Source organism: Triticum urartu, unplaced genomic scaffold (assembly GCF_003073215.2).
Source record: "Triticum urartu cultivar G1812 unplaced genomic scaffold, Tu2.1 TuUngrouped_contig_4424, whole genome shotgun sequence".
In the NCBI taxonomy this organism is placed as follows: Eukaryota; Viridiplantae; Streptophyta; class Magnoliopsida; order Poales; family Poaceae; genus Triticum; species Triticum urartu.
Genome location: NW_024115012.1, coordinates 12,908 through 23,269, shown reverse-complemented (window position 1 = coordinate 23,269; position 10,362 = coordinate 12,908). Strand labels below are relative to the sequence as shown.

The 10,362-nt window shown below is 45.4% G+C and overlaps 1 pseudogene; it reads left to right on the top strand.

Moving 5' to 3' along the window:
* The first annotated feature begins 5,348 nt into the window (after window positions 1-5,348).
* On the top strand, window positions 5,349-9,830 carry LOC125527802 (annotated as a pseudogene).
* Window positions 9,831-10,362: the final 532 nt, after the last annotated feature.

The window sequence follows — 10,362 nt, the reverse complement described above, 5'->3', positions numbered from 1 at the left end:
GGTGGAATATGGAACTTATTTTGCAGGGTCGGACACTATCCTCGTATTCAAATTCTTCTGCGATGTATTCGGAGAAGGAACCCGCCTTGCAATGCCGAAGACAATACTGCGCACCGGACTCATCGTCATTGAAGCCTGGTTCAGGGGCTACTGAGGGAGTCCTGGATTAGGGGGTCTCCGGACAGCCGGACTATCTCCATTGACCGGACTGTTAGACTATGAAGATACAAGATTGAATACTTCGTCTCGTGTCCGGATAGGACTCTACTTGGCGTGGAACGCAAGCTAGGCAATACGGATATGGATATCTCCTCCTTTGTAACCGACCTTGTGTAACCCTAACCCTCTCCGGTGTCTATATAAACCGAAGGGTTTTAGTCCGTAGGACAACAACCACAATATACAATCATACCATAGGCTAGCTTCTAGGGTTTAGTCTCTCTGATCTCATGGTAGATCTACTCTTATACTACCCATATCATCAATATCAATCAAGCAGGACGTAGGGTTTTACCTCCATCAAAAGGGTCCGAACCTGGGTAAAACATCATGTCCCCTGCCTCCTATTACTATCCGGCCTAGAGACACATTTCGGGACCCCTTACCCGAGATCCGCTGGTTTTGACACCGACATGTATGTTTTCATGTGGATCACGCTTGTTGTCCCAAGCAAGTTGATACCCCGAGAAGCCCATCTCCGGCAGTGCACACATGTCCAGGCAGTCCTTAAACTTTTCCATTTGATTGATGTTCCTTTCATTTCCCTCCAACTGCTCTGACTGACACAAGGCCTCATTGAAAGTATCCGCACAGATCGACTAATGAAAGATTATCTTGAGCTTTCAAATATCTAAGCGCATCCCAAGTTTTCTCACAGAGTTCAGTCTGGGTTTACCATAGATGACAACGAATCTAAAGGCCCCCCCCCCCCCTAAATTAAAGTAATTGATGCATGAAGAAAATACTTCCATTAGTGTATGAGCATTCTTAGGCGTGAGTGAATCATCGTTTGCGTCTGTACTTGTTAGAGATATAATATTTGAGGGTTATAAATAAATGTGTATTGGAGATAAAATAGGTTTACACAACCTTGCCTTGTACTTCAAGCCTATCCCTCTCTCATGTACTCTATAATCCCTCACGAGGGTCAGATCAATGCAACATCGAATACTCAGTCATCTCATATTTTTCACATGGTACCAGTGCGGTTAGTCTCACGACGCCGATCCTAAATTTCTCTATCACTTCCGCAGCGCGTCGCCTCCGGCGAGATTAATCTCCTCTTTCCGGGGGCACGGCACCCGATCTATCAAAAGATTTGTCGGTTCTTTAGATTAGTTTAGATCCAAATTTTAAAATTCCTATTAGATCAAAATTTTAAAATTCCTATTAGATCAAAATTTTCTTTAGCCACCAAATAAATCCCTCGACCCACAAAATCCGGTGAAACTCAGTGAATATTCGCAGCGCTATTGAGTACTCCATCAACTCTCGTTGGATCCGGCTGCCGATTCAGTGGCATCAATGACGGCAGCTCGCGGTGCTTGTGGTGGACACGTACTCATGGTTAAGGAGACGCTCATGTGGCGGCGAAGCACACGCACCACGCGGTGCGACCGTGATCAGAGGAGCAAGCCACTGTCGGTCCACGAGCAGGCGCATGCATAGGCGGGCACTGGAGCAGCCGGCCGATGCAATCGCTTGGCAGGCATGGCCCAGGCATCCTGGTGTAGCGGCGCCACGCGCCCGCGCGGCCAAGCCCTCGACACCAATCGTGCCATCACCATCAACTTTGATCAAGCCTCCAAAGCCAACGGCCCTGACTCCCGAGCGTCGCCAGCGATGATCCGTTGTACTTGGCTTCCTCGACTACACCCGCGTATACGCGATACCCGGCGACGCCACGACATCCACGACAGTCAGCAGTCCTGAAAAGGTGCAAGTTGTCCGCACCGCAAAATCTTCTGTCCAGTTTCCGTCGCTGGTTTAGGCTAGCCATAATGGGGTAACTTAGGTGGTGTTTGATTCTTTGTTTTAGGACTTTTTTTTAATCCCAACTAAAAAGTCCCTAGTCCCTAAAAAATTCATCTCTGTTTGTTTTCATAGACTAAAAAGTCCCTAGTCCCTTCCTAGAGGCTATTAAATAACCATGTTGCCCCTAATATATAGAAAAATAACAATCAAACAACATCATGGGGTGGCGGGTCAATGGGTGCATGGAGGGGCATTGTTGGAAAAGTCCCAAAAAGTCCCAAAAAGACTCTCCTTGAGAGTCTTCTTTATTTAGTCCCAAATACCTAGTTTAGTCCCTAAAAAGTCCCTCCCTTTGGTAAAAAAGTCTCTAAGAGGGACTTAGTCCCTACACAAAAAAGTCCCTGGAAACAAACACCCCCGTAGGTAGTAACTTAACACATCCCAAGACAATTTTGCTTATGTGGCAAGTATTTAATGAAGAGAGAGATACTTGGAGTAACATAATATGTTACTGTAACATAGCGCTTCCCGAGGCAAAATGAGTATATAAGGCAATAAATGAAACAAATTATGACACTACTGCTAAGATACTTTACACTATGGGAGTAGTAACTTAGACTAATGTCATGCATATGACACTAGTCTAAGTTACTCCCCACTATGACCAGCCTTACGCCGTTTAGGCACTGTTTATTAATTAAGATTGAATGCTTGCTAGCTCGTACGTGCATACATCCAACACCCCATCTCGTCCCAGCTCCAAGGCTGGGAGGACCTCGCTGTTGCACTCTACCGTTACTCTTTTCTGCTCCTTCCCTTACCTCCTTGCCTTTGACTCAACATGTCGCTCTTGCCGTGCTGCATTCTCCTCTTACTCGTCTAAATCCAACTTCTCCATATGCCCACCTCTCCTAGAGAGAAAATAGGGCTTCAGTCCCGGTTCCAGAGGGGCTCGTGGACTAAGCATCTGGGACTAAAGGTCCTTACTTTTAGTCCCGGTTCAATTACGAACCGGGACTAAAGGCATCCACGTGGCCGTTGTCTGAACCAGGACCTTTTAGTCTCGGTTGGTAACACCAACCAGGACTAAATCTAATTTATTGATTTTTTTATTTTTTGATTTGTTTTTAAGTTTTATTTTAATTTTCAAATTTTCAAATTATTTGACAATTCAATTTCTAATCACCCCTCCTCACCGCTCCAACGTGGAGCACTCATTTTAAATCGTCTAACTTCTCGGCCAGTCACCCATCCTCTCACTATCCTAGTCTGAGCACGCTTAACTTCCTAGTTCTATCGCCCCTACTTTTTAAGTCTGCACTTGTTGTTTTCCTGACAGTAGTAAGCTATCAATCCTATTAACCCTTAGAGCACCGAGTCACATGATTTAATTTTTTGAATTCCAAACAATTATAAACAAAATAAGTAATAATAATGTTGAATTTCAATGAAAATAAAATAAGTAATAATATTATTTTATTCAGTTTTCTGCCATTTATTCATTTAATATGGCATAATTAATATGTTTAAATTTGTAAATCACAATTCATCAAATAATATATCCATTATTATCAAAAAAATGTGAGGAATCCAAATATGACAATCTTATTATTATCAGAAGTTTGACCACTGTTTGACCACTACTTGAGCAAAAATTCAAAAAAACTTAAATTGAGTATAACTTTTTTTCCTTTCGGAATTTGAGGATTCTAATGCAATACGGCCTACGGCTGTTGAAATCGAGACCGACTTCTCATGCTGAACATTTTGATATACTAAAGCCTCAACCCCTTTAGTCCCGGTTGATGTCTCCAACCGGGACTAAAGGTCTAATCTGTAGTCTCGGTTGGAGACACGAACCAGGACAAAAGGGTACCGGTCCCTCTAGTCTCAGTTGGTGTCTCCAACCGGGACTAAAGGTCCCATTTGAACCGGGACCGATGCCCGACCGGCGCCCTAGCCGCTCAAACTGGGACTAATGCTCACATTAGTCCCGGTTCGCAATGCAACCGGGACTAATGTGTAGATCGAGTTTGGACCAAAGCCCTGTTTTCTACTAGTGAGAGAGAGAGGATGGACGAAATGTCGTGTCCATGAAAAACAAATCGCGCGGGCGTCACAGGAGGTAAACCAGCTGCCACCCCGGGGATCCCCACCTCCTCTCTCTCCTCCATCGCTGCCGCCAGCGGGTGCGGTCGGGCAAAGCCCAGTCGACGCTGGTGGTTGCGGGTTGATATTATCTCCTCGCGCGGGGCCGCCTGCGTGGGCCAAGGCAGATGGGTGTACGATCAAAAGTATGTCTAGAGGGGGGGTGATTAGATTAAATGACAAGATAATAACCTAGCCTTTTCCCAATTTCAGTTTTAGGCAGATTTTGCAATTCTAGCAAGTCAAGCAACACCCTACACATGCAATTCTAGAGTATATGCAGCGGAAAGTAAAATATTGCACATGTAGTAAAGAGAGGTGGGGAAGAGCAAACGCAATTTGGAGACACGCTGATTTTTCCCGTGGTTCCGATAGGTGGCGCTATCATACATCCACGTTAATGGAGACTTCAGCCCACGAAGGGTAATGGCAGCGAGAGTCCATGAAGGGCTCACCCACGAACGGTCCACGATGAAGCAACCTTGTCTATTACACCATGGCCTACGCCCACGGAGGGCTAGCCTTACTCGGGGTAGATCTTCATGAAGTAGGCGCTCTCCTTGCCCTTATAAACTTCTTGGTTCAACTCCACATCTTGACGGAGGCTCCCAAGCGACACCTAACCAGTCTAGGAGGCACCGCCCTCCAAAAGGTAATAGATGTTGTTGTTGATGATGAACTCCTTGCTCTTGTGCTTCAAATGATAATCTCCCCAACACTCAACTCTCCTCACTGATTTGACTATGGTGGAAGAAAGATTTGAGTGGAAAGCAACTTGGGAAGGCTAGAGATCAAGATTCATATGGTGGGAGTGGAGCAAATTGATCTCAACACAAGGGTAGGTGGTTCTCTTCTCAGATTTGAGTGGTGGAAGTGGTGGTTCTATCTGAGGGCTCTCTCCACGAATGAAGAGGGGTTGGAGGGTATAAATAGCCTCCACATGAAATCCAACCGTTACACACATCAGAACAAACTCGGACAGACCGAAGTTAGAAAATCGGTGAGACCGACCTGTTCAAATATATGAACGTTAGAAGTCTCGGTGGGACCGAGATGAGAATTTCGGTGAGACCGATCTTACTAAATACTAGGGTTTTCAAATCTCGGTGCGATCGACTATGCAAACTCGGATATTCCGATTTTACACAGAAGGAGGTCAGAGGCTTGGCAACACCGTCTCGGTATGACCCAGAGTAAAAGTTGGATGACCGAACTGCCGGGACAAGGGAGATCCACAACCCGGCGTTGTCGGAACTGCTTCAGATGCTGCGTGGCTTTGGGTACCTTGCCGACGATGTGCTAGACGAGCTTGACTACTTCCACATCTAGGACGAGCTTGGTGGCACCTTTGAGACCGTCGACGATCTCGGGTGCGGCCGCAATCTCATCCGCGACGCACGCCATGCAGCATGTTTCGCCACCAGGAAGCTCTCATGCGCCTCGTGTTATGCCTGTGCCGCCGCCAGGCAGCTCTTGTGTGCCTCGTGCCAGTCTACTTCTCATGGGTCCGACGAGGAGTCCCACGAGGATTGTGATGTGTCCTATAAGAGTGTGCGCCACCTCGCCTCCCGTGCTCGTACCACCGCCCATGCCTTTGGTAAACAATTCCTCTGCTCTTCTTTTCTACCTGTTCATCAAGATGATGATAGTAAGCATGCCCCTAGAGAACCAAAGTTGAAATTTGATAGGGTAGATGTCTCTACAAGAATGAAATATATCGCAGATGAACTCAAGCCCCTATGTGCTAAGGTCTCCAACATTCTTGACTTGGAATTGTCGGGCTCTGTCATTGCCGAGCTACGGTTACTGGGTTCTAACCGTGGCATTAGTAGTGTTATCTCTACAAGTAGACCCATAACCACCTCACAAGCTTTAGAGTCTACATGGTATGGGAGGGACTCCCAGAAGAACACCATTGTCGAGCATATTACAAAGGGTGAACACATTCATAGAGATCTCGCTGTCATTCCTATTGTTGGTTCTGGGGGCATAGGAAAGACAACTCTCGCTCAACACATATACAACATCAAAGAAGTGCAAGGTCATTTCGAAATAAGACGTTGGGTGTGTGTATCTATCGACTTTAGTGTGTATAGGTTGACAAAAGAGATTGTGCGCTCCATCCCTAAAGCACAAGGTGAACAAAACGATAGAGCGGATAATGAGGTAGAAAACTTGGACCAACTTCAGAACTTAATTGAAAAAAGGCTGAAAAATAGAAGATTTTTACTTGTTTTGGATGATATATGGAAATATGGTAATGAAGATGAGTGGAAAAGATTCCTGGTTCCCTTTAAAAAAACAGCAAGGAAATGGTGATACAATTCTAGTCACAACCCGATTCCTTGAAGTAGCTACAATGGCTAGGAGAGGAGATAAACTCTTGGAACTAGAAGGTTTGGAGTGCGGAGAATATTAGAACCTTTTTCTAGCATCTGTGTGTGATAAAATTGATCATGATATGGACTTAACAAAAATCGGGGAAGAGATTGTGAAAAAATTGAAGGGTTCTCCCCTTGCAGCAAAAACCGTGGGTAGATTGTTGAGAAAAAAGATTAACTGTAGATCATTGGACAAAAGTTCTTAAAAGTAAAGAATGGGAATCACAGACCAGTGATGATGATATCATGCCCGCGCTGAAGCTTAGCTATGACTACCTCCCTTTTCACCTGCAACAATGCTTTTCCTCTTGTGCATTATTTCCAGAAGATTACAAGTTTGACTGTGAGGAGCTAATTCACTTCTGGATAGGACTTGGCATTCTATGCCCAGATAATAGAATCAAAAGAACTGAAGATATAGGGCGTAACAACTTGAATTACTTGGTTAATTATGGATTTTTAAAAAATGAAAGAGGTGATTCAGGTACACACTATGTTATGCATGATCTGCTACATGATTTAGCATTGAAGGTTTCCTCACAAGAATGCCTACATATAGCTTTTTCTAGCCCAAGAGATGTAGAAATTGCACCATCTGTCTATCATTTGTCCATTAGTGTTTGTTATTCAGCCGATAGTAAGAATGGAGTTGTTCAAGAAAAATTTAGGAGCGATTTGGGTAAAATAAGGGATGTATTGAATTTTGAGAACCTGCGCACTTTGATGTTGTTTGGTAAATATGATGCAAGCTTTGTTCGTATATTTGGTGATTTATTCAAAGATGCAAAATCGTTGCGTGTTGTATATTTGTCAACAATGTACTACCCTGTGGAGTCTCTATTGTACAACATCTCAAAACTTGTCCATCTTCGCTACCTACGGGTTGCGTCAAAGCGTGGCACTCGAGAACATTTACCAAGGAGTATATCAAGATTTTATCAGTTAAGGGTGCTAGACATAAGTGGCTGGCAGGGTCCTCATAGTTCGCCCGGGGATATTGCAAACCTTGTAAAATTGCGCCATTACCTTGTCCCACCTTGCGAATACGATTCGAATATCTGTAAATTACATTCGAATATTTGTAATGTGGGAAAACTACATAACTTACAAGAACTACAGAGTTTTGAAGTTCGAAGAGAAACTAGTGGCTTTGAACTAAGGGAGCTGGGGAAACTAGAAGAGCTAGGAGGATCACTTGGCATTTATAATCTTGAGAATGCATTAGCAAATGAGGCACGTGAGGCAAAACTTTTAAACAAAAGCCGCTTGCAGAAATTAACACTCAGTTGGAAATCTAATAATTTGCCTGACGCACAAGGTCATTTGCTTGAGAACCTACGGCCCCATAGCAATCTTCATGAGCTATGCATTGATGGTCATGGAGGCCCTAGTTGCCCTACATGGCTGGGTACAAATCTGTCCACCAAAGGTCTGGAGGCTCTCCGCCTGGACAGTCTAGCTTGGGAACAGCTTCCACCCCTTGGAGAGCTATATCTGAATCGTGAGTCTGGAGAAGAGTATTTGGGTTGCATCACAGGCGGCACATGCTTTCGTAACTTGAACAGGCTAGAACTCATTGGCTTGCCAAGATTTAGTAGATGGGCAGCAAATGAAGTTTGCCCTTGGTACTTCTCACTTATAGAAGTACTCGTTCTGAAGGGTCGCCCTGAACTAACTGAGTTACCGTTTTCATCTTATATCTGCTGCCCACCGGAAAGAGATTTGAATGTGACCTGGTTTCCTAGGCTAGAAACAATTGAAATTGAGGATTTCCCAAAACTCTTGTCTCTGCCTCCTATTCCTTATAGTCCCATTTTGTGCTCTGTTAGACTGCGACTTGCAGGAAGAGGTCTGAAGTATTTACATTACTCACACGAATCAAGCTGTTTGAGAATAAAAGGAAGTGATGCTCTGCATAGCCTTGATGAGACAGTCTTGGTGTTCCATAATTTAACCCAACTACAACGCTTGATTATTGAAAATTGCCCACCTCTGGCTGAGAAACACCTTCAAATGCTAACCTCGTTGAAGACCCTCCAAATAGAAGATTCAAACATTACACCCCAGCTGTCAGCAAGAAGTGACACCATTATGTGGCAGCTTCCAGTTAACAGATTAGCGATAGCCAATGGTTGGAGTGGCGGCTGGAAGGAACTGACACGTCTACTGACTCATCTCCCTGTGCTCTCACGCTTGTTTATATTTGGATGTGAGAAGATAACAGGGTTGGGCGTGCAGCAACAAACAGCAACATCTTCAGCTGTTAAACTGCAGCAGGATACATATGGAACAGCAAAACAACAACAACAACAACAACAACAACAACAACAACAACAACAACAACAACAACAACAACAACAACAACAACAACAACAACAACAACAACAACAAGAAGAAGGTGACGACGGGCTGCTGCTCTTACCGGCCCATCTCTCCTACTCTCTCCAGGAGTTGACCATCGGCGGTTGTCCAGAGCTTGTCCTGAGCCGCGGGACAGGAGGAGGAGGTCTGCAATCCATTGGCTCTCTCAAGGAAATAGAAATATATGGTTGCCCCAAGTTCATGTCTGGCTACAAGGCCTCCTCGGATCTCTTTTACTGTTGCCCTTTCCCGTCCTCCCTGCAGCGCCTTCAACTTGGAGGTCATATGGAGGGCATGGACACGCTGGCTCCCCTCTTGAACCTCACCTCTCTCGAGAGCTTACACATTTGGGGTTTGGCGGATGATTTTAGGTGCGACCGCCTGTTGCCTCTTCTTACTCAAGGTCAGCTAACCGCATTAAGTGTCAGTGGCAGCCCAAAATTCTTTGCTGGCACTAAGGGTCCCGCTCCCGCACTGGTACAGGCATCCAAACTGCAGCAACTCAAGACGGACGACATCACTGGAGTCCTTGCTGCACCCATCTGCCACCTCCTGTCTTCCTCTCTCACCAAATTATACTTTTATGATGACAAAGGAGAGGTGGAGTGCTTGAGCAAGGAGCAAGAGGAGGCTCTTTCTCTCCTCACGTCCCTCCAGGAGCTCCAATTTGAGTGCTGCACCAAGCTGCGGTGCCTCCCAGCAGGGCTGCACAAGCTCACCAACCTGGAGACATTGGAGATCCGTGACTGTCCAGCCATGAGGTCGCTACCCAAGAATGGCCTCCCCACCTCGCTGCAAGAGTTAAAGATCCATTCATGCACCAAGTTACGGTGCCTCCCAGCAGATCTAAACAAGCTCACCAACCTCAAGAGATTAAAGATCCGTAGCTGTCCAGCCATGAGGTCGCTGCCAAAGAAGGGCCTCCCCACCTCGCTGAAAGAGTTGGATGTCCGGTTGCGAAAATGAGAAGCTAACACAGCGGTCGATGCAGAAGGTTAATTAATAGGGAGCATCCCATTAATCGTACTATATAAGTATAGGACTGTGCTAACGACCAGTCGACTAGTCGTTAGCGACAGATCCGGACAATTCCACTCTCGATGTGGGAATCGATCCACCGCATCTTCTTTTTTCTTCTAGCGCAATAAAAAGAATTGGCAGAAGTGGGGAATCGAACCCACCACCTCTTGGTAGTCCGCAGTAGTTCACAACCACCCGGTCTAGATTGAGCCGGAGGTCGCTGCCAAAGAATGGCCTCCCCACCTCGCTGAAAGAGTTGGATGTCCGGTTGCGAAAATGAGAAGCTAACACAGCGGTCGATACAGAAGGTTAATTAATAGGGAGCATCCCATTAATCGTACTATATAAGTATAGGACTGTGCTAACGACCAGTCGACTAGTGTCTGCAGTAGTTCACAACCACCCGGTCTAGATTGAGCCAGTGATTATATTAAGGTTAGATAGTATTTGTACTGCTACTTAGCGTGACCTGGAAACG